This window comes from Aythya fuligula, chromosome 11 (assembly GCF_009819795.1).
Source record: "Aythya fuligula isolate bAytFul2 chromosome 11, bAytFul2.pri, whole genome shotgun sequence".
Lineage (NCBI taxonomy): Eukaryota > Metazoa > Chordata > Aves > Anseriformes > Anatidae > Aythya > Aythya fuligula.
In genome coordinates, this window is record NC_045569.1 from 15,847,036 (window position 1) to 15,871,895 (window position 24,860).

The window sequence follows — 24,860 nt, forward strand, 5'->3', positions numbered from 1 at the left end:
CTGCAGCACCTCGATAACCCCAGACAAGTCAGGGCAGGGCAGCCATGCCCCAGCCATGGTTTGCAGCGCAGGATGGATGAGCTTTCCTTTGAACTGCTGAACTACAAATTCCCCTCCTGGCCAAGCAACCATGGCAGGTGGGACGAGGAGGGAAAAGAAAGAGTTGCTCAGCGAATAACTTACTGGTAGGTGTGTGTGTGTAGGTGGTGGGAGCAGCTGAGTTGCCAAACCCAGTTGGATTTGCTCCACTGAGCTGAGCGCAGCTGGGAAACCTGGCAGAGGCTGATGGCTGGGTACCTGGAAAAGCTCATTTGGAAGCTTCAGCTCCCCATAATTAAGTGATTAGTTGTGATGATCAGCCGTTTGGAGAAGTATGGTGCATTGAGAAATATTCTAAGTTGTTTTCAAGAGTAGGTAAAATAGTGAAGAGTGAGACATAGAGCCTAAGGAGAGAGGAACCCTTGTAACAGAAGGAGGAAGCAGGAAATGAAAGGAGCAGGGATTTGTTAGCAAACACCAGTCCAGGCCTATTCATTGTTTCATGCAGAACAAGTTGTGCCACTTCAGTGTTTATCCACTGCAACGAGTCCCAGGTAAGAAAACAAACAGGCACAGAAACTTGCTGGCACATGGGCACTCGTTATCGGGCAGCAGAGGTATGTGAAATTCTGGGTAGAAGCTGAGCTGCTTTACATGGTGCCTGCCTTTAGGGTAAGCAGCATCAAAATACTACAGAAGGATATGTAAGGGTTCAAAAGACAAAGCTGTAGTATGTGGTTACAAGTCACTGGCCCTAGGAAGATGGTAAAAAGATTGAGAAACAAAGAAACACACGACATAGCCTCCTGCAAGATCCACAGAGCCACATTTATGTCAAACTATTTGACATCAGAAATCTTGGGTAACATTTGCTTTCCTCCCTGATCCACCTTCAATAACACCTTTGTTTTCTTCTAAAGACGGTGACAAAAATGGTTTATGTCTGTCCCAGATAGCATCAGTCTGAACAACCCCTTTACGTTTCTGTGTCAGTTTTGTAGATGAAAGAAGTTATGGATAGTCAAAAAGTTTTGAAGAGCACTTTGCTTTTTGTATCCTTACCTGAATTCAATCCATGAGAGATAGATGATTATTTTGTTTTTAACTTTGAAGAGGCTGTTAGCCTTTTAGCCATCTGCCTTGCAGTGGTAAACACTATGGAAAATCGAGTCCATTTTTTCTTACAACGCTTTCTGGAGGTTAAACCTGGAACAAAGCATACATGGTGTTTTAAATTGCAAAAATAAGTATCTGAGGCAGCTGTAGTGTTATACAAATGTATATGAAAACTGTTAGTTTATTATTGCCATCACTCTGAATATATAATGAAGTTGAGTGCCTTTTTCTGCCTTTGATCCTTCCAGCAGGTATTTCATACCAGAATTAATAGCTATGCTATTCAAAGATAAGGGTAGCATTAGTGTGGTGGTGAAAACCTCTTTCATGGAAGCATGGCTGCGGTGACCAATAGAGGAGGTCCTGGATGCACACACCTCTGAGGCGCATGGGTGTTTGCATTAAGCAAGGATAAGATGCTCTGCCTGAGCTCATGCTAAGCCTCTCAGCAATATGACTGTAAAAATGGTTTAGAGAGAGCTTCAGGTGCAGCTTATTTAAAAAATTCATCCAAGTACCCAGAACTAAGTAATCTACCTTTTGATACAGAGCACACAATATTAGTGAGCTGGAGAGACAGAAAATTAAAGATGAAGTGGCCCAGATCACTTTGGCTTTGGGGTTTTGGAGTGCCTTGCTTTGTAAAGAAGCTACAGAAACGAGTGTTTTCTGAATATGCTGAATATGCAGAGTATCTGAAAGTAAGAAAAGCCTGCTGCTTGTGGAACATATCCTTGGGAACCAATGCTAAGATGTCATGCAAAGTGAATCTGTCAGAAAAGATATGGAGCAGAACACAACTACCGAGCAGGTTTGGAATGTGCACATATCTCCTGGAGCAGGAAACCTTCAGTGCTGGGCAGCTGGGGGCCTGTAGAGCTCACCCAAGGATGTGATCCAAGGAGATGTGATAACCCAGCTCTACCTCCAGCTCACTGTCCTGTTCTGTGTGTGCATTGCGGTGGTATGACCTCTCAGCTATGCTCAGGCTGCAATGATCAATAACTTGTGTTCGAGGCCTTCGAATTCTCCCTGCAGGAAAACCTGGAGGTGACCACTCTGAGTCACACCTGGTTTGCAAGTAGATATCTTCTTGTAGGGGTAAAATGAATGTCTGATTTGTTCAGTGAGGAAGTATGTTTTAAATCTCAGTGTAATCTGACTCCCTGGATCAGGAGAGATAGTGCATGGTTTTCAAGACAGAAATATATCCCATTCTTGAAGCGGTTGGGAGAAAGCAGCAATCTGTGTGGGAAAGCTGGAGAAATGGCGGGAGGGAAAAGAAAAATTACATGCATTAGTGGTTTATGCCTTCCAGACATTTACAAACTCTGGGTAATGCAACTCAGAGGGAATTTTAGTTATTCCAAGGAGGCTGCATGATTTAAGAGGACATAAGGGCTGCAGTTTGCTCTATGGTTTAAGCTACAAATAAAACTTCCACCAACCAGTTGAATATCTGGAAGGAATTTGGGGTTGCATTTTTAGGAGCAGAGACATTAATAAAGGACTGCTTTATTGCTTTGGTGACCTATCACCTCAGTATTGTCTGGCCCGGTGCTGCTCACTGTATGGAGAGGTTAATGCGTAAAACATACCACAGCTTCCATAGGTTTAGGGAAAAAAAAATAGTCCTGCAGTTGTTGCCCTCATGATGTTTTTTACACGTGCCATTGCTCACTCATTCTACTGGATGCCTTAGAGGCCATTTACCTGGTCTGTTCTCCCTTGCTGTCTGCCTTCCAGAGAGGGTTAAAACTGAAGTTCCAGTGGCCATCATCAGCCCATGACCTAATTAAATTAAAACTCTGTCATTTATTTGTCCCATTAATAGTCTCCTACCTGTTTCATTCAGTGATATCTTCCAGGCCTTGTCCTAAATAACTGATACATTTTAAAAGGTTCTGGAGCTTTTTCTACTGTATTCCACATGCAGAAGTCTTTTTATTTAATACATATCATTATCCAGAATAAGTTCTCTTAGCACTTTTCTTAATAATATGTCCTTTGTTTAGCTTTTTTTTTCTCTTCCATTCCACTCCCTCCTTATATTTTCCATATTTATCACGTTCCAAAGTATTTCTCTGCTTGTTTTTTGACATCGAAAGATAAGGCATATATCAATATCAAAAAAAATCTACAGTCTGCATTGTGATGAACAACAGATGAGAATGACAGTGGAAAAAAACACACAACATCAAACATTCTCTTTCTCCCATGTTGAAGGATGTAAAAAAAAAAAAAAAAAAGAGGAAAAAATTGGAACTGGGATGAGAACTTCAGCCTACTGAGGGTTTAATTTTATCCTTATTTTATTAGGAAGGGGAAACAGAGGCACAATGACTTGCCCAAATGAGTCAGTCTTTCAGCCTAAACAGATGTGCTGGCATGAATCTGGCATCTTTCAGAAATACCAAGATTCATTTTGATTGCAAAATACTTACTGAAGTGCGCTATCAGGGGACCTCAAAGGAGGATCATTTGGGAACCAGTGGTTTGAGGCTGTTCTGAAGTAAGAAGTAGATAATACCCCATATTTCAATCAGACCACGAGCAAAGACCCTGAACAATCAAACTGAGCTCTTTTGCCCTCCATGCCATGCTTTATGTCTTCATACAGCACTAGGAGAGTTTGAGCCAAGGGAAAATGGAGTCATCTGGCAGAGTTGAAATAATGAGCAAGACTGAGAATAACCAGGCTTAGAATCATGGGCAGATTTCAACAGCTCTTTCTGATCCATCTACCAGAAAAATATCATCAAGATAATTTCATTCCTGTCACTCCAGGTGTAAAGTGATTTTAGCGATGATGGAAGCCTCCAAAGTGAGCATACTTGTGGTTTGCATCTTCACTTCTGTCCTCGGGAAAGCTAAGCAAGGGCAACGGGCTCGCGGCTGGTTGTGGTTGGGTTCATGATTGAAGTCCTCCCTCTCCGCTGGCTTTGCATGGTCTCACTGTCCTTAGCACTCTTTGCAATGGGAATGTAATATGGAGAATTGGAGAGAGTTCCTAACCCTGAATTGCAGGAGAGAAGAGAAGCATTGCTGTGTCAGGTATTGAGGATTGTTGAGCACAGCTCCATTTGCACTATATGCACTTAAGCAAGCAGGAAGCAAAGGTATTCTGTGCAGCACCAGAAAGCAACATAAAACTTTTCAGCTTGCATAACTTCAAAACACACCGGAAGCGGCTTAGCCGAGGCAGCAGAGAAATCAATACAGGCTGCTAAATTAACCTCAGGAGCGGAGTGAGCGGTGGGTCATGGCCCCATCATCATCATTTGCTGCTGCCTTGTGAGCTCTGCAAGGAGAGCTGCCCGTTCCCTGCCTGCTCAGGTGCTGCACCACACTCCTGGGGACCGCAGCATGTGATGTGCCACCGCAGGAGCTCTCTGAGAAGGCTTCTGGCCCTCCTTAGGTAGGAGTCAGAGCCCGAATGCATTTTATATCCTAGCAAGATCACACAAAGAATCTGTGCTGCTATGAATAAAATATGAGGCATACCGAGGATAGTCTACAGGATCTATTTGAGCAGCTTGTTCTGATTTTCTTACAGATAAGGTTGCAGTTTGTATCTGAACAATTTGAAAACCAGCTTGTTAAATATTTTAATTTATTTATTTATTTTTAAGGAGGGGGTGGGAGAATCTACATTGTAGATATTTTCATTGTGAACGTTTTCTGAAAAATGCCTTGCAAAACATGTTTCTATAAAGCCAGCGTGGGGCTTAGGATGCTCCGACAGTAGCCAAAGCAAGCAGCAAAACATATGAAAGCCTCCAGACTGCTTCCAGGGTTTTGTTCCACTGCCAAAAGCTGAGACGTAGACTCACAGCATGAGGCAGCAAACTTCTCTGGCTTTATGTGCATGCACATGAGGTGAATTTAACATGAGAGGCTCTTATGCACCCCCCACTTCTCCCCTTCTATTCCTCCCTCAAGATCTTGGTTTAACAAGTAAGACAAATAATATGGAAGTAATTCTGGATCTGGTGATGCTAAAGGCAGATGAAACAACTTTGCCAGTCACAGCACATATTTATCAAGACATCTGTGCTTGTAAACCCTTTGGAAAGAGCAGCTTCAGTGTGGTTCATAGAGCTGCTTCCACCCTGGGCTTGTGGCTGGCTGGGCGTTGGGAGAGCTCTGATATTTTGTGTGCCTTGTAGGGCTTTGCAGAACATAGGGTCAAGATGTCAGCAGGATACATGATTTTTACCCAGGAGGAGCCGGATGGGTACAGATATTTTCCCGGGAGGTGTTACCAGAGGTGTTTTTTTTTGTTTGTTTTTGTTTGTTTTTTAGAGGATGTTTAGAGTCAGGGCAATGGCTTGGTTCAGTCAGCTCTGGAGAGGGGTTGTTGCCATCGCTCATTTAAGGAAAACCCTATGATTTCAGGATGGTTGCTCTTCATGCAGGAGCAGTGACAGTTTTTTTTTCCTAGCAGAAATGATATCCTAGAGGCTCCTTCATATATATTTCTGCCTCTCAAAGAACTGAGGTCTGTATCTCACTGGTGGGGTATCATGCCCTATAAGAAACACGTGAATCCCAACATCACAGGACAGCCTTTCTTAACCTCCCTTTCAGCATGCCTGTTTCCCTGAGATCCTCCGGAGTTAATGGCTGTTAATTGTCTGCAGGGTAGGGAAATCAGCTACGACTCCTGGCTGCAAGGTTTAGTCACTTAGATATCATCATTGGCACCAGGAGCCTGACAGCAATTACAGGTTGTTAGCCACTGATGGGTGAGTATAAAGCCCTGCAGGCAGCAGTTTTAGCTTGTGCTTTTGATCCTTAGGGACACTTTAACGGATGCTGTCTTGGAGCAGCTGTGAGAGGTCCCCTTAGCAAATCCTGCTTCCCAATTCACACAAGGGCTGGAGATACCCAGAGGTTGTGGAGCGTGTTTTGAGGATGACCTTCAAGAAGCCTATTGAGCAGGTATGTGTGTCTGCCAGCAAATGTGAAATCCCCAAATTCATCCGGGTGGAGGTAGAGCCTCTCAGGGGGAAATTTCGATCACCCATGTGTAATTTTCTCATAGGCAGGTGTCAACACTTATAAATCCTGTGGGTTCAGTTTCAAATTAATGGTGAAAGTTTTGCCCCTGTTTATTTTGCATCACTTAAAAAGAGTTGAATCGCTCCTTAGAAGGTTGTCAGCCCTGATTAAATCAACTTTTAGGAATCATCAGGGAGGATCCTGGCATAAACCGGTACTTGAAAACCTTCATTTCAACTGTTTTCTTCTCCAGTTTCAATTAGACCTTAAAACAAGCAGACAGCAGTGCTCTGTCATCTGGTCTCCTTCACTTAAATGGGTCATAAGAGTTTATTAGATGATTAAGTGATTCCTGGGGGATTATCTGGGGAATGGCTTCAGTGGATTTCCTATGCTTCTGTAGAAGTGGGATCAGGTTATATAAGCAGGAGATGGTGAGAGGTTTGGGCTGGTAGGGGCCTCAGCTGGGGACAGGAGAGCCTCAGGGTGGCTCTCTGTGGCCAGCCTGGGGGCAAGGGAAGGAGGGGAAAGTAGAGCAGAGGTGCCAGTCACCAGAGCAAGAGATGAGAGCTGGCTGACGTTCCTTGCTTCAGGCCAAGGGGTGACAGCAGAGCCAGCCAGCTTTGCCCATAAGCCAGACAAGGCTTCAGGTTTCCATAACAGTCAAACTAAGCTGACACAGTCACTCTGAAAGCTTGGCAAGTGTAGCAACAACTCCAACTCCTGTAAAACACAGATTATTCTCCTGCTCCCCAGCGTAGTTCTCCGCTACATAAGCAAAAGCATCAGCACCCGAGTTATCTGGTACTTCAGGTTTCTTTTTGCCTAAAGCTTGAGCTCATTTTTGCTTTTGACTCTTCAGCTTGTTGTGCCAGGCTTTACAAAGCTTGAGGAAACAGGCAGAGTTTAGTCCTCTTTGCTTTGCAATTATATCAGAAGGTCCTGGGCCTCTTACCCTAGCCATCTCCAGACCCTACTTCCTAACTCCCCCCTTTTTCTGCTCCTGAACAAAGGGCCACAGATAGAGATCACAACCTAGAGCCAGAAGAAGCTGTCTTCCTAACGTGTTCACGCATGTAGAATATTTCCCAGAAGCAAATGCATTTTTTCTAGTCTCGGGACTTTGCTTTGTGCATTAAGATCGCACCTTGAGCAATAAAAATTCACTGCCAGCTTTCCCCTTTGCTATGTACAAATTCTGCATATCAAAAGTATCAGGGACAGGATTCAGCTGTATGAAATTGATTTATTAGAACTTCTGAACCCAGGTCTTATTCACATGATACTGCAGGTGAGTAGCATGGTTTAGCTGTAGGATCGCATCACTGAAGGGAATTTCACTGCCTTAATGTCTAAACAGAGTCAGAAATGAGAAGAAATATTTTAAATAACCAATGCCAAAGTGCGGATGTACTGATTTTTTTTTCTTCAAGATTTTTGAAGCATCAAACACATTCTTGGTTCTGTTTGATCAGCTTTGAAACTTACTGTTTAATATTTAGAATTTTCAGGTGTTCAAAGCTTATGTTTTTAAAAGATTTATTATGGTTAGTGCTCGGAGCCATTCTGTCCTGCAACTATTGAAACAACCCTTCTGTTTTCATGTTGTATTTGTATTTTCGTGTGGTACCCAAAGGATACTGAAACTACCAAACTGAGGTGAGTGATACACAAATTGAGTGAGCCATCAAGCTGCAAAGACTTTTATATTACCAATATATTTCAGATGCAAAATCCTTACCATTCATTCTCCTTTCTTGCTGCATGACACAACACTCGATACCTCATCACATTCTGTGTTAGATTTGGTTTTGATTAAAATAGGCTTAGCTCTGTGCTACTGTTGCTATATGCATTTGTAAATTAAATCAGTGGAGACGCATAGATGTCCATATGCTGATATAAAAGAAGAATAATTGAGCATCATGAATTTCAGCAGCCCAGGGCTTTTGTTTGCTTGCTTTGCTGAGTAAGCTACTCTGAGGACTGGTTCTGATCATAGGATTTCAGCTCTGCAACCTTGAAGCAAATAACAAATGGTGGAGTTAAACTTCTTTTAAAACTGGCATGAGTCAGACTGGCATGAATACAGTCTGCTGAATCATACTTTCTCTGTCTTTGTATTCATATCCATTAAAAGCAGATAAAAGGAATCTTTCAAAAAGGGATAAAGGAAAGATACCACATGAAGAAGATGCAGGTGATAACGATACCTTAAGATGGTTCTTTTTTTATTTTATTAAGTGCAAAGTATTGAATTGGTCAGTGAGGGAATGGGACAGGCAAAACTGTGGATTCTGGTGGAACTGATCCAGAAGAAAATCAAATGTATGAAGTACCCATACGGACTGCCTAAAGCAGATCTACCAGTCTGTATGTAATTTTGCTAGTGGGCAAGAACTAGGTCAGTTGAGTGGATTTTAAGCCCTGCCCATGCCGAAAAAAATAAAATAAAATTGTGGGTCTCCGTGTGTGTGTATAGATGTATTCACTCAATGCTACTTATTCATGGAATCATTCAGTGAACAACCTGAAGCCTTCAGCAGCAATCAGTTATTTATGAAGGTAATAAATGGACATAACTGTTTATTCATTGCAGGTATGCCTGTGTCTGGAGGAGACGGAGGGCAATTTTCAAATTTCATCCACATGATGGATGTGGAAGGGAAGCTATGGGATATGAGGACACCCAACCAGAAACAAGCTGCCTTTTTGTTGTTAATAGCCAGGAAGTCTCTGCGGTGCAGATGTGACAGCAACAGCAAAACCTATTTCGAGGTCCTGTCCCATGAAGTAGCTGTGAGTATCAGCAACCACACAAAAGAGCTAGCAGGGGGCCGGGGAGGAGAGACTCTTGAAAATCACAAACGTCATCTGTCCGTCTTGGTGGAACATGGTAATTATTTGTGGATCCCATTGCCTCAACCCCATCAAAGTAAAAGCACAGCACTGCTATCTATTGTTATTCTGGTTTGGTTTTTGTTTTTCAAACGATTCCAGCATGTTGGCTTATAGTTCCAAAATCCTTCAATTCTTAGAAAGAGTTGGTTTGGTTTGTTAGTTAGAGCCATGGCACAGAATTATGTGTGTGAGTGGCTGTGGTGAGAGGGTTATTATAATCCTCGTCACCAGGGGAAACAGCCTCAGCTTCACCTCCTGCTTCTTCCTCAGTTTCTTCCAACCTGGTAGGATGGCTTTGGCGATGGAGAGCACTGGGGTCTGCCCTGAGATGTCATGCCTAAGGGCGGCTCTGCTTGGGATGGGATCTTTTTGTAAGGGGTATATGTGCTTGTTAGCTTTTTCACCTCATCTCATTGTAGGGAACAGATCAACCAAGGGTTCATTTAGGTTGGAAAAATAAGAGAGTCACCAACAGAGAAGTTGCAGAGTAACCCCTTAACATGACTAGTGATGACAACATCTGAACTGCTTTTAAGACTTTGATCAATAAATGAGTGAGATACCAGTGCTAGGGATCTCTAGAGATCTTAATTAGAATTAATAGCTTTACAAGAGAGTTTAAGCCTGATTAGTGTTGGAGACAATTTCACGGTACAGATCTTGGATATGATCAATGTTGTTGTCTTCTAGTAGAATAGCAGTGTGACTCTACTGATTTGTACTGCTGGAAAAGAAGAACGGGGCCAACACAGCTTCAGGATATTTTCAGTAATACCTTATTCAGTTTTTATAGAACCCTACTGGTTTCCTCCCTCTTAAACGCTAAGATTTTCTTCCATAAAGGGTTGCTTGGAAAGCTAAAAAGTATTCAGGAGGGAGGAGGTGGTGAAGCGGCCAAAGGTGTGTGATAAATTAATGTAATTACTCAGCTACACACTTTATCTTGGAGAGATCCCCTCTGCACGTGCTGGGAATGCATTAGTATGCAGTATTAATGTTAATATAGCATCAATATAAACAGAGATGGACACACACCAGCTGAGACAAGTACTGTTTCTAGACATGCTGCATTGCCACATCTGGCTCCATGCTGGCCAAATGGGGCTTTCATGCTATTTTTATTCCAGACTTTCCTTTCACAGGACATTTGTTCAGCTTCCCACTCCTTCTCTCTCCTCCTTTTCACCTCTGATTGCACTCCACATGTACTTGGGCATAACAATGAACATCCAAAATCACACTAGCAGGCCAGTTACAGAAGGAGAGAGAATTTTTTTCTTACAAATCCTTTATTATGGGCTATTTGCTATTTTCTTACAACCACCCCCCCCCCCCCCCCCTCCCCTTTTTTTTTTCTTATGAATCTGCAATTACTCCTCTGCCCAACCCTTTCTCCTGGCTGAAGGACTGCTTGGCTACTACAATCTGCTGAAACTGCTGTTGCTAAAATAACTGACCAGACTTCTTGTTCTGGCCCTGCCTTTCGGCCCTTCCTGTGGAGCGATCCTCAATGACAGCATTTTATTTTTTCTTTTAACACCTTATATGCCTTGGCCTGTTTAATCCATGCTCTTATCCTAGTCTTACCCGCTTATTCTTATTTTCTCCGTTATGCAACCAGGCAGTAACAAGTATTTGTCGTATTTGTGCTGGTCATACAGCTTTTTAAGGGAAAATTTAAAATAAATTTTCCAGGAGCAGAAGTGTGGCAGTTGTTTCTGTTGCTCATCCATGCCTTTACACAAGTGTTTACCGTGCAAGGACTTCTCTATGTGAAGGAGATAATCACAGAAGGATCTGCAAACGAGGCCCATGGTTGTCACCTTCAGTTATCTTCAGGCAATGAAAGTTAAAAACTGGAGGTGTGGTCTGAGAGACATATCTACCACTCATGTGATCGAGCAGTTCTTTCTTGTGCTATGATTTCTCAGATGGGAGATAAATCCCAAAAATAAGTATTCCAGAACCCATGAGAATGAACATTTTCTTCCCCAAATAGACAGAAAGCAGAAAGATCACAGTGAGGTCATCTTTACAAATCTATCATAGAATTTTGTTCTACTTTTCTAAGCTGAAGTGTCATTTTTTTAAATTTTTTATTTTTAAATGCAAGTCCTGGACAGTATTCAGGAGGGTACCAAGAGTTGTTCAAAGTCCTCTTTCCTGCCCACCCTGACAATTGTGAGAAGGTGGCACCACATTTCTAAGAGGTTCTGCAAGGAGCCTCAACCCTTGCCTTGAGATTCGCCAGGGGAGAAGATCCCAGTCTTTGTATTTATGCAGAATAAACATTAAATAAAAATAAATACTAGAAAATAAAAAAGGTATTTGCTCCCAGCGTGGAAACTTTAGAAAGTGGTTTTAATAGATTTTGTCTTACTGACTGGCTTCCCCCATGGTATAGCAATAAGTAGTTATGAGCAAGTTACCAATGACATATTTCACTTTGAGGGGGCCTGTGATTCAATATATAAGCACAAGTCTATCTGCAGTGGACAATTTTAATAACCCTGCGTCTGCAAAGCATGCTTAATTAAAGTCAAATAGGAATTTCTATTGCTCTTTTTCAGGCTTCTTTTTCTCAAAACAATTCTGTAAATGTTCTTATGAAATATTATGAGACTGAATGATTTCAGATGAGAATTCCAAGCCAAAATTAGTTTCCCTGAAAATATTCTAAACAAAGTGTAGACTCAAATGTTTGATATTTCCTGTGATTCTCAGTAATTTAAGTAATTTATATAACAGTTTCTTCACAAATTAGTTTGAGGTAAACATTTATGGCCAAAAGCAAAGTCATAGGTCAAAACCAGCAGTGAATAATGGATGCAATATGCAATAGCATAATACATGGACATGCTTACACATAGGCTCCCTTGTAATAAAAATGAGCACTGCTCTGCTTCATACCTTCGTGGCTTTAATAATCACTTTCAGATAGCAATTCTGTGAAAGTCCCTTAACATCTGGGTAGCCCCACATACCCATTGCAGATGCTGTTTCCACTCACTTGTGTTTTTATACACTTTAATAAGAACTTTACAAGTACTCAAACCTTGGAAGAAAATCTTCCTTTTTCCTTTAGTTTTAAAATAAACACCATTCAGTCACAGCAGCTTTAACTTTTGTCTCTTGTTTTGTCTCTTGGTTAAAGCAACAATAATAAAAAAAATGTTATCTCAGGCATGTCCTGAATCAGTGCTAGATGAAACACAGCAATGACTTTCTGTGGGCAGAGCTACGAGAAACAGAGAGGTGCCTTTACACTAGGTGCTGAATGTCTGTAGTTAAATGCATATTGTCTTTAGAGCACTCCCCGCCTGACTGGAAGCACATGCACTGGAAAGGACTTTGGAGAGATGTTTATAATTCAATCGGTGGTAAGACCATGACTGCACTTCTGTATCAGATTCCCAAATCATGGCAGGTTCATTCAGCAGGGTAATTCAAAGACCATCTAGGCTTTGAGGGTCGCACGGCTTACAGGAAGCAAGTGCTATATTAATGTTGTCAGCGGATGGTTCTGTGTGGGCCAGGCAGTACGGGAGCTTCTAAATCTTCTGCTGGGCTAAGAGCTGATCTCAGGGTACCCTCACCTTTTACAAGCCTGACTTTGTTCTCCACTGGGTGTCCATAGAGACTTTAGACAATATTGTACAAGAACTTAGCTACTCACATTTTTATTAATTTTAAACACTAGCATTCCTTATCCTGATGTCCTTGTTCGAATTGCATGGTCAGAGATTGAGATAACTGGAACTGTACTTTGTTGCAAACGTTAGAACTACAGCAAGGTTTCATTGCAGGTCGAACTGCTTTCTTTGTCACTTTGAGCTAGAAGCAGGGTGCTGAAGTGCAGTGGCTGCAAGGTTGCCAGAAGTACCGGTGTATTTATGGGGTCATCCAAACAGATGCACTCAAATTATAAGTAATAAGTGTTACTTATAATAAGTAATAATTGAGCACCTGGAAGAAATATGTCTTCCAAGTTCAAACATTCCATAATATTTCCCTACAGGTGTAAGACTGCAAGGGATTTCCTGGCCCCGAAGGATGTAGGGTGAATTGATGAGTGTGAGTGGAATGTCCACATTAGATAAAGAAACAACGTCTTGATGTTATATTGATTTCTTAAGCGACTTTTCACGAGAAAAAACAAACAAGTATTTCTGTAGAACACTTGGCTGACACAAACAGTTCTGCACAAATCTATAGGGATAAGCAGGAAACCAGAGTTGGAAAATTTTGGCCCTTTTAATAGAGTAGCTTTATTGGGCTGCAGTAGCAGCACTTTTTGAGATGTTCTGTTTTAGCATACATTTGTCTATGTATTATAAGAAAGTTTTAAACAGCAGGATAACCACTGTAGTCTGTAAATATTTGGTGAAGACAGGCAAGTCCTGAACCAGTGTTTTGGACTTTATTAGAAAATGGGGCAATGGCCTTTCACTGGAAGGGATAGTGATAAATATGGAGACTTGAGGTTGGACTGGAAAGGTGGAAGGTATGTTTTCTGTTTGTTCAATACTTTCTTTATTTTCTGCCTCTCTTTTCCTCTCCCCCTCTTTTCTCTATTTTGACCACAAGTCTTTCTCAGCAGGAAGTGTCTTGCATGTTTTCTGGTTTGATGGAAATTCTGAGGACCACTGCAATGCAAATAAAGTAAAGCAACATTTGGTCTATGTTATGGCAAGAAGAGATTGAAATGAAAGGGAAGATGTTAGGCTGGGGAGAACATCAGCAAGCATCAGATGAAGTTATCATCCAGGCTGGCTGTTAGCCAACTTGCTGCCAGCCCTGTTGGAGTCTGCCTTATGAAATGCCACTTCTAGTGAAGTCAGAACCTGCCTGTGAGCACTGCAGGGATTGAAATGAGAGAGCAGTGAGATGAGATGCTCTTCCTAGGATTCACTGAAGCACACAGCCTCCTTTTAAGGTAAAGTTTTGGCAGACTGGTAAAATGATGTGATATGGACCTGCAGTATAAAGAAACTGGGCACGGTATCCAAAGAAATCCCACCCTATCCATTGTTCCTACCCCATTCTGCATATTTGAGTAGGAAAAATGATATTTGTAAGCATTAAAGCTCCAGTTTAAGTTTGGGTCAAAACTTGAATTCAGCTCATTTATTCAAAATGACCACAAACAGAGAAAGAACATTTTTAACTGTTGCATACTGAACCCACTATATACTGTACTATAGTAGTGTAATTTGTTTCCTTTCATTCTCTGCAGACAAAGATTCCCTTGGTAAGCTATAACAAGTGAATAGGATAGTTCTTTAAAATCTCTTTTCTTCCTTACTTCTCTCTTTATATTGCCTTTGGCATTTTTAAACCTTTAGAGACAGCTGCAGTTTCTTAACAGTTTTCCTGACAGTCTGCACTACTGAAGTAAGACTTTGAGCACACTGGCATCCAAATATGATACCCTATGCTGCCTGACTGATTAATTTTTAACCACCCTCATATCTCAGGAAAAGTAGGCAAACTGGAAATATACAGGTATTTTTCATGTTCTACTGTTGTACTGTGATAAATAGGAAGAGGGTAAATGGGCATCTTAAATCTAGACAGTAAATTTCATGCTGGCCAAAGCAAGATTTTTTATTTTCCCCACAGTCCCAAGGATTAGAATTGGAGGAGAAAAATAAAATAATAATAATAATAATAAAAGCTGAAAATCACAGAATCACAGAATTTTCTAGGTTGGAAGAGACCTCAAGGTCATCGAGTCCAACCTCCAACCTAACGCTAACAGCCCTCCACTAAACCATATCCCTAAGCTCTACATCTAAACGTCTTTTGAAGACTTCCAGGGATGGTGACTCCACCACTTCCCTGGGCAGCCTGTTCCAGTGCCTCACAACCCTTTCAGTGAAGAAGTTCTTCCTAACATCTAACCTAAAACTCCCCTGGCTCAACTTAAGCCCATTCCCCCTCGTCCTGTCACCAGGCACGTGGGAGAACAGGCCAACCCCCACCTCGCTACAGCCTCCCTTGAGGTACCTATAGAGAGCGATAAGGTCACCCCTGAGCCTCCTCTTCTCCAGGCTGAACAAGCCCAGCTCCCTCAGCCGCTCCTTGTAGGACTTGTTCTCCAGGCCCCTCACCAGCTTCGTCGCCCTTCTCTGCACCCGCTCAAGCACCTCGATGTCCTTCTTGTAGTGAGGGGCCCAAAACTGAACACAGTACTCGAGGTGCGGCCTCACCAGAGCTGAGTACAGGGGGACGATCACCTCCCTAGCCCTGCTGGTCACGCTGTTCCTGATACAAGCCAGGATGCCGTTGGCCTTCTTGGCCACCTGAGCACACTGCTGGCTCATATTCAGCCGACTATCCACCATCACTCCCAGGTCCTTCTCTGCCTGGCAGCTTTCCAACCATTCCTCTCCCAGCCTGTAGCTCTGCTTGGGGTTATTGCGCCCCAGGTGCAGGACCCGGCACTTGGCCTTGTTGAACTTCAGGCAGTTGACCTCAGCCCATCGGTGCAGCCTATCCAGATCCTCCTGCAGAGCTTTCCTACCCTCAAGCAGATCGACACACGCACCTAACTTGGTGTCATCTGCGAACTTACTGAGGGTGCACTCGATGCCCTCGTCCAGATCATCGATGAAGATATTAAAGAGGACCGGCCCCAGTACCGAGCCCTGGGGGACGCCACTAGTGACTGGCCTCCAACTGGACTTGGCTCCATTCACCACGACTCTTTGGGCCCGGCTATCCAGCCAGTTTCTAACCCAACGAAGCGTGCGCCAGTCCAAGCAAAGAGCAGCCAGTTTCTTGAGGAGAATGCTTGAGGAGAATGTTTCTATTAAGTCATTTTAACAGAAACTGGAAGAGGTTTTTGCTGTTAAGTTTTGCTGTTTAGATTGAGGCTATGAGATTTGTTTAATTTAGAGGAGGATCTTGACACTTAATCCTCTATCAAATATGGAGACATGGAGTAAGGTCCTGTTTCAAATTCTCCCAATGTTGCTGTTCCAGCTTGCTCATCTTACCCACCCAGCAAGTTCACTACTCCAGCTTGTCTTTTTTCCCTCAAAGTTTTCTTGAGTATCATTGAAAGGTTTCATTTTTGTTCTGCTGTGGAATGAAAATCATCAAAATCTTGACATCTGGGGCTTTGGGGTTCCTCTTTTTTCCCCTTTAATGGAATGAGATTGCTGGTTTTAGTCTGCCTCCATGTACTGGACTGACTCTCAATTCAAACTACCATTACTGTGAGAAAGATGATTTAGTTTGGGTATCAGTTCCCTGGGACCTGCAACCTGTCTGGCAAAGACATGTCATCAGGTAGGCTTCACCTCATTTAAATGCCATTATTCTAAGGACTTGCTCAATCTTTGTATCCTGAAGTGGGAGAGAGACTGCAGAGAATGGAAAGACGGATGGCAGGCTTGGATAAATGCCCCGGTTAGATTCTCTATATTAGATTGTCATGCTTTTCCTGGCCCAGATGCTAACATCTAACACATTTTTAATACTATTGCCTGTTGAGATCCTATTAGAAAATGATTCAGAGTCTGGAAAGTTGCAGGGGGAGGGGGCAGGGAGAAGTTAATTCCCTAGGAATAATACAGTCATTATGTGTACACACAATCCAATATGTAACTTGGGTTTTTTATAGACTCTCTACCATTTTCTACACTAGCTTTTTAAAATTGCAGTCACACTCATTAGGAAGTAAATGCCTAATGCAACTGATTCTCAAAACAGTTTGTAATTTACATTCATATTGGAAATAAAAGTAATGACCTGCGATAGCTTATTAGTGGCCTTGCAAATGTTCATTATTTCTTTTCTCTTTGTCTTTCTTCTGGTTTTCCACCCCCATGCTAAAAGACAGGGGAGCTTAAAGATTTAGACTACCTTTAGAGCTATCCATCTCTAATGACCCATGAAAATGCACATATGATTCCTGAATGAGGAAATCATCATCCCCTGGTGTTTAAAAGGGTATAAGTGTGTTCACTTAGCAATCCATGAGGAAGCTAGTTATTCCAGATACTTGTCAGGAATTACTTTATATTTACGCTCAGGAGATAATTTTTTTTAATTGTTCTGAAATATCAGATCAAATATTGAGCAGGCCACATAGTCCCTGAAAAAGATACAGACACTTGGGAGTTTGAACACAGGTTGTTTCTAATGATATTCTGGGTACTGCTACACCACCATGGCAAAGGTTTATTTTGCTCCACATTGCATGGAGATGCACAAGAGGGCTCCTGACCTCCCCATGCCCTAAGACAGCTTCCCCTTACAGCTGCTGCGTAGGCACCAAATGGCTTTCAGTAATTGGTGCGCATCAACACAGCCCACCTCCGTGGGCTTCTCTGCTGGCTGAAGACAACGTAGCATCTGCCATGCAGATGATGCTTGGATTGCTGAGGGAAATGACGCAGGAGAGAGACAACATGGGGCTGCAGCGAAGCTCTGCATTACTTCCTCCTGGGAGCAGGACTTCATGAACTCTGCTGCTCTCGGCTGGTGTTATCATTGCTCATCCTTAAAAATATGCTGCCTGAAGTCCTCAGGCCTCCAGCACTGCTCCCTGCTTGTCTTCTTTGTGGTGGCTCTTGCCACAGCATTGGCTGTTAGTGTGGTCTTACAAAATGCTTTCTCTGCCAAAAGCCTTACAGCAAAAGTTACGTGGGATGAAGCCTCCCGTATCCCATGTGGCTTGAGCACACTCTGCTGTAGTGTGTTCTTAGAGGAAATGAATGTGAAAAAATTTGATTTATGCTTGTTCTCTCTACAACAAGTGATTTTTCTTCCTCATTAGCCATCAAGACTTGTATACTGATTAGTGCTGGTAGGGGCAGGCCCTAATGCAAACCTCTTTAGAATAAAAAGTAGAATGTTGCTTGCCTGAAGTCTTTCATAAGTACTCACTAGAAGTTTCACTGACTACTCTCTATGTATGCAAAGGGATTATTTTGGCCATATATGCATGAAACAAAACCTGTTCACACACTTAAAAGCATTACCTATTGTTGGAATTTGGGCTATTCAGTCCAGCCATTAGATCACACCCAATAACTCTGTAAAAATTGATTTTTCCATCATAAGGTCAAATCACTTTTATGGAATTGCTTCAAGCAGCTTCCTACAAAGCACAATGCTTCTCTGTGAGCCACCAGCCACCAGCACCACGACTCTTAGCTGGCTTGCTGATACTTATATTAGGTCATCAAAAATGAGGTTTGACTGAGCTTAGACAAAACTAGCTCATTTGACCTGTCGGATTTCTTTTAAAAGAAGCGAGTCAAGGAATGCTTGTTTTCAGTCCTCTGATCTGCATTCTTGTCTAAACTCTGAAAACACCCCTCTGTGACTGGTGAGACGAGGTGACCATGCTGGAAGCATCTTCTTCCCTCTGTGCTGGAAAGCAGCTGCTCTGAGCCCTGTCTTGTATCTACTTCTCTCAGAAACAAAAGCTCAGTCCCTGGTTTCTCATATCTTGCACGCACTAAGTTGTTTTCTTTTTGAAAGTTTTAGCTCTATTCTTATTCAGATCTTAACATACTCATTGACTTCCTTCCTTCTCCTTCCATGTGTATTCTGGTGTGTCAGGAGTTAGCTTTGCCCACCGGGCTCTTGTCAGATGTGATGCTAACCTCCTCTTCCAAATTCCCCTTCAAAATGAGATCGTTCTCACTTTGTTCATTATAAACTGACTACACAGTACCACCTGCTGATGGACCAGCATCACAAACCTGGCTTTTATTATTGCTTTGTCAAAGGCTGAGTTGTCTGTGACAGCCTTGCTCCTTAGGAAGGGGCCTATGTAAGAGGTAGGAATGCTCTCGTATTTGTGCAGCGCTGGAGACTCGCTCATCTGCTACCACTTTGCAGAAGGATAATGCTGTATCAGAAGGAAACTTGGGCTTTGGAAGAAAGAGTGAATAGTCTCCATTTCTCAGAGCCTAAAAGGGCAGGAAAAAATAGAGCATAAGCCAACAGGCCTAAGGCTATTCTCATTTACATCAGAATCTCTATAGGCCATGTAGAAGGACAAAGACTAGTAATCATCTGAATCTACTTTTGTCACTCATCCCAAGGCTCAGGAATGAAGTATTTGAGTATCAAGGTCGTTATGTTTCATTAGTCTTCATTAACATGAGAGCTGATCTTGGTCTGATCTCTTATTTCAAAAGCTGTTACCACAGAGGCACTAAGCTCCTTATCCTCCCCAAAACTCGGGAAGCAAGTTAGTGTAATCTCAAGTTAGGAAGCACATTTGTGCTTTTGCTATGAGACCCATTTAGTGAAGTATTGATTATAATTTTTCAGTTGATTCTGAACCTGACACTCACCCAGGAAAGTTCCAGTAACTTCTGGCCCAATAAAAGCTCACAGGATCTGCCCCTTCCTAGGAAACAAAATCAGTGGAATAGCAGCCAGATAACTGTCAAAGAGAAGCAGCACAAAGCCAAGAAAAAGAGGCGACAGAGCCAGAACTTGGTATTTTGCAAATCCAGATTCTCAGCTCCTTCAATTATCTATAGTGCAATTAAGAACAGTTAGCCCTATGTCCAATAAAACATTGTCGCTTTCAAGAACTTCCTTTCTCCCCAATTTGCATGGTTTTCTTTCTCTCCTCTCTCTTTTTTATTTTTTTATTTTTATTTTTTTTTTAAGATGTGAAATACTTTGGTGCATGGGTTTTGGTTTAGGAAGGCTTGCTTTTTTCTTTTCATTTCATCAGGACAGAGTTCCATTTGTTCAGCATCTGCACAGGACAACATCTGGAGCCTCAGGAAATTCAGCTGCTCTGTGTATGACGCTTAAATGAAATTACTTTTTCATGCACTTCAGAAGAGTATCAAGAGCATCTCTCTGACCAAACAGGGCCTTTTGTTCTCCTCCAGCAAGTGTTTCTCATTAAAAATGTCATCTCCCTAACAAATTGCTTCATTGCCTCTGCAGCTGGGGTTATTGTTTTCATGGTTTTGTACTTGTGTGATTCTCTGAGGGAGCAAAAAGCTAGGGGAAGCAGGGCTTGCTTTCTTCTCTATTTGCCCCATGCATGTCGTGCTTTGATTTGCCACCTTTGAGGCGGACTGCCATATATTTACCTACTTACCTTCTGGAACCGCACAGCACTCCAGCTGCCTGCTCAAGGCTGCTCTAGGATGCCAGATCTGTCCACAGGCATCACAGTTTGTAGCAGCATGGGATTATCAGTGGTCCCGTCGACCTGCTGAGCTGCTCTTTGACCTTTGAATCTTGGATCTCTTGGGGCTGCTGTGCTTGCACAGCCACAGAGAGCAAGAGCAATGAAAAAGCGAAGTGAGAAGAGAGAAATAGCCATTTAAAGCTGGGATGTGAAAGATGATTTTTAAATGAGACAAATATGCTCCTTTCATAAGAACTGCAAGGTTTGTTTTTTTTCTCCATTTATTTTTCCTGAGGAGAGGATGCAGGGAAGTTGGGGTTGCAAGAAAACCTAAATTACCCTTTGAGACTAGGGTAGTTTGTTGTGACTTTTCTTGAAAGGTCTGATCAGAAATTAACCCAGCAGCTAGAGAAGAAGCTGGAGGAGTTCCTCATGCCTTTGTTTCAAAGGGAGACAACAGTAGTCTGTACCTAATGTAACAGGCTCTGATAGAGCAGAGTACGTGCAGTCCCTTTTAAGAGCAAGCAACCCTGTAATAAACTTCACCTAGCAGCACAGACCTGAAGGAGCTGTACAATTTCAGTGAAGAACTGCTTAGAAAATGTCAAAACTGCAGAAAATATTCTGCAGGCAGAATGCCATTTAAACTCCAAACATAAAAACTCATTTTTCTCACCTCTCACTTTTCAACCTGGATTGCCTCCTTTGTCCATTTGAAAAACATGTGTTATTTTTATTTTATTTCTTATTTTTTCTCCAACTGAAGAGAGATATATGCCAAAATCCGAAAATCACAGAATACTTCAGGTTGAAAGAGACCTCTAGAGGTCATCTAGACCAGCCTTCACTCAAAGCATGGACAGCTTTGAAGTGTAATTTCAAACAGCAAGTTATAGATAATCTAGAGGCTACCTCTCACTTGCATAAATTTTCACTGCATGGTAACACACCACCTGATTAACCTGATCTCTCCTTTTTTTTTTTTTTTTTTTTTTTTTTTTTCAGGTGACTACAAATTGCTCCTTAATAATTTCATCTACCATATAAACTTGCTGGGTAAGAATTTTTTACAGGTTTATTTCTCACTTTCCTAGGGCTAGTCTTACAGTATTTACAGTTGTCTTTTACTGAGAATGCAAGTTTTCAGCTTTTCAAATGTCAAGAGCTACTGAGAAATAGTGGGAAAAACAATCAAACAAACAAAAAAACAAGCATCATAAATCAGAATGTAAATAAACCCCCCTCACACTTATAATTCTCAAAAAAATCTCATTATTATTTAGACATGCTGATGATGCTTGGAGCTTGTGCTTGTTATTCCAATTTCGCCTTTGTTTATAGACAGGCGAGAATGGTTGCAAGATTTTCCGCTTTTGCTGAGTGATTTCTTAATAGGCCAGTTTCGAGGTTTATTTCTCTATTTCATCTGGGACACAAGCAACCATTTAGCTCACAAACCACAACAGTTACCTTTGGCTGTCTCAGGCACAACTGATTTTGCCATGTCACCTCTCATCCGTCCGTTCCAGTTCCACCCAAGGAAAAAAGTTCCCCTGTGTTAAATATAGCAGCCAGCCTTCCTGTGTGGCAGGTCCTTTTCAGGCTGCAGCAGGAACACTGGGCACCACACTGTGGAAAATAAGTATGTAGCAGTTGTAAATACAGGCATATATATTTATATATGTATAAAACGGTGCTAGAACCCACAGTCTATAATTTGTGGGTGACCTTTAACTACATGAGGATAAATGGTTACAAATGAGGACCTCTGGTCTTGGCTGTTGTAACCTATTTTCTTACTCCTGTTAGTAAATCAAAAAACATGTATATCTTTTTTTTTTTTTTTTTTTTTTTTTTTTTTTTTTTTTTAATGTAACATTTGGCTTAGATTTAAGCTGGGATAACTGAACAAAGTGGAAAACCAAACAAATAAATATGATTATCCTGCTATGTTTCTTTTCATGGAATCAGGTTCTGAAGTAGCCAAAGCCTGTGAGATACTTTAAGGCTGCAAGAAACATGCTATTCCCATAATGAAATCTACTCTCTGAATTAGGTCTTTGTGCTATTAGGAACTTTTTCTTCTGTTTATTTTGCTACAAGATTGCATTTTTACTGGAACCAAATGGCATGTGAAAATTCTGATTTTCTGAGGCCCTTGAGTGATGGAGCTTGTGACGTGAAGGCCACTTCTTGCAGCACTGACTATAAACACAGGGCACATTCAGTCTCCAAGATCCAGGGTGCTCAAAGACATTTGATTTTGATATTTACCATTAAGGGCTACATGTATATGTGATGGGGATGTGCACAGCAATTCAGGAATAGGACAAATAATTTTTTTAAATGGGTAAATCATTAAACAGCTACCCAGTGACAGTGACTGCTTGAGACCAAAATGTAGGCAAAAGTGGAAGGAGATGTAGCACCCCAAAAATATAAAGTGTGTTACCACCCCCCCCATAGCCTTTCTCTTCCTATCTGTAATTAAATGTGCACATAAGAGCTTTTGCCATTTTATTGGTTCATCACTATGCAGAAAAATAAGTTTTAGCAGGCCTTCCACATTTTTTAAGGAGTCATTGGCCCTCTGGGCTCCTGATTTTTCCAGTGTAAGTTCAGTGGGTTAATTTCTTCTGGGACAGTCTCACATTGCTGCTAAGCTGTGGTCCATCTGTCTTTTGCTTTGAAGCTGAGATATTCTTGTCACAACAGAGAATAAATGTTAGGCTTCATGAATTCATCAACTTACTACCCACTTGTTTCAAGCTTTTCCTCAACAGAGGGAGCAAAATGAAAAATCCTAGCCGAAACAAAAGTAAAAACCCTGCTAGCCCAGCTGTACGCGGATTTCCTTTCTTTCATCTCTCTTTCATCCTTTCTCCATCTCCACTAAAACTCATTTAAAATCTCTGCTTCATCATCTGGGCTATACCATACACACTCAATCTCAAGGTCAGTCATTTATTTCCTATTTCCTTAGAGCACTTGCCCCAGTCAATCCCTGCCACATTTTATCTCCCTCTTACCAGCCTGACATTTAAGGATTTGTGGTTTGCTCCTATAAGCTCGGGAATGACTTTCCTGGGGTTTGCTCACATTTCCTGACCCTATATATACGCAGTTAACAAATATCACAGACTTCTCAACTCTTACCCATCTTTTCTGCTTTCATTCTTACAGAGAAAGCTCTTCTTCAGATAGCTATGGAACCTGGAAGAAGACTGAAGTTATCTGCTCAGCTTTCCTGTAAAGAGAGCAAGGGTGAAGAAGGAAAAATAGAAATAAATTCATGTCCCACAGTCAAATTAGCCTCACACGGGAACCCTGGCTCAGTGGATCCCTGTAAGCCTGACATCTCTTTGACTTTAGTACCTGCCAACTGGAAACCTTGTTTGGTGAATGTGTTCCTGAGAGGTAATTTCACAGGGGGGAAGAAGGAAAGCACCCCTAGAAACATAGAAGAACGGGTATGTAGGGAGCTAGACAGGATTACTAAAAGCAGTGGGATTTTAGCTTGGTCCCAGCTGTACAACCACAACCACTGCCAAGAGAGACAGTAAAGCTTTAGGGAAAAGAATGGCTAAAGCAGTGATGATTTCTGAGATATCTAGAAAGATATGCACACTGTGAATTGGGAAAGATAAGAAGGGGAAGAGAGTTACCAACATGAGTCTTAAGGCTTTTACTCTCAAGGAGAAACAAGCCTACAGGGCCAGGTTTGAGCTCCTTTAGGGCCAAGAGAGGAGATATGCATGGAAAAGCCCTGGAGCACAGCGCTGAGATCAGAAGCAGCCGGCTTCTGATCCAAAGGCCCGTGAGAAGGACCTGTGATACACTCCAGATCCCAGTCTGTTAGTGCTGCTCTTAGAGCGGTTACCATTCTGCCTTTCTGCAAAGCCTCATGCACTGCATTAAACCCAAGGGCTCTTTATACAGCTAGGATACAGAAATTAATCTTTGCAAAGAGTCCCTTGTCTGTACACTCCCCAGTCTCACTTCATCTCCCATGAAGGTTTAAGGAACTCTGCAGCTCCATAACCTCCTGAAATACTTCCCGTCAGAGCTTTCCTTGCTCTTATACTGATCTTCCTGATGGCTTATCCTTCTGGTTATCACAGTGATATAATATCTTTGTGTTCCTCACAGGAAAAAAAAAAATTAAAAAAAATCTGTTGGCAAAAACAAGGTTGGGATGTCTCTGGTTCTTGTCTTCTTTATGGCTAAAAAGATCTCTCTCTTTCAGATGTGGAGAGTTGATGATGCTGTGAATGTCATCCTGCTTTTGATGGAAAAGGGGCAGGGTTTTTCAGTGTTTCCCAAAGGTGCTCTAAATGGATTTGTCTCATTTCCGCTGCAAGTTTGTCCCACAGCTGGATCTCTTCAGCTGGGAGACTTTGTCTCTGGCTTGTGTGCTCTTTATGCTGGGCTTTGTGATCTGCACTGTCATGAGGAGTGTAAATGTCCGCCCAGTGTGCAGATGGGAGGAGGTTTGAGGTGTACAGGGCACAGCACTAATGACCGAAGATTAGCTGTGAGGAGCTCAGTTAGGAAGAACAGGGGGGAGTCAGCAAAGGAGTGAGTCACATTTTACAGGCAGGGAGCCTTTGTCTTCATTTTGTATTTGCCCTGAGATACTGTGTCTGAGTCGCAGAGGCTGTACACAGCTCCATTA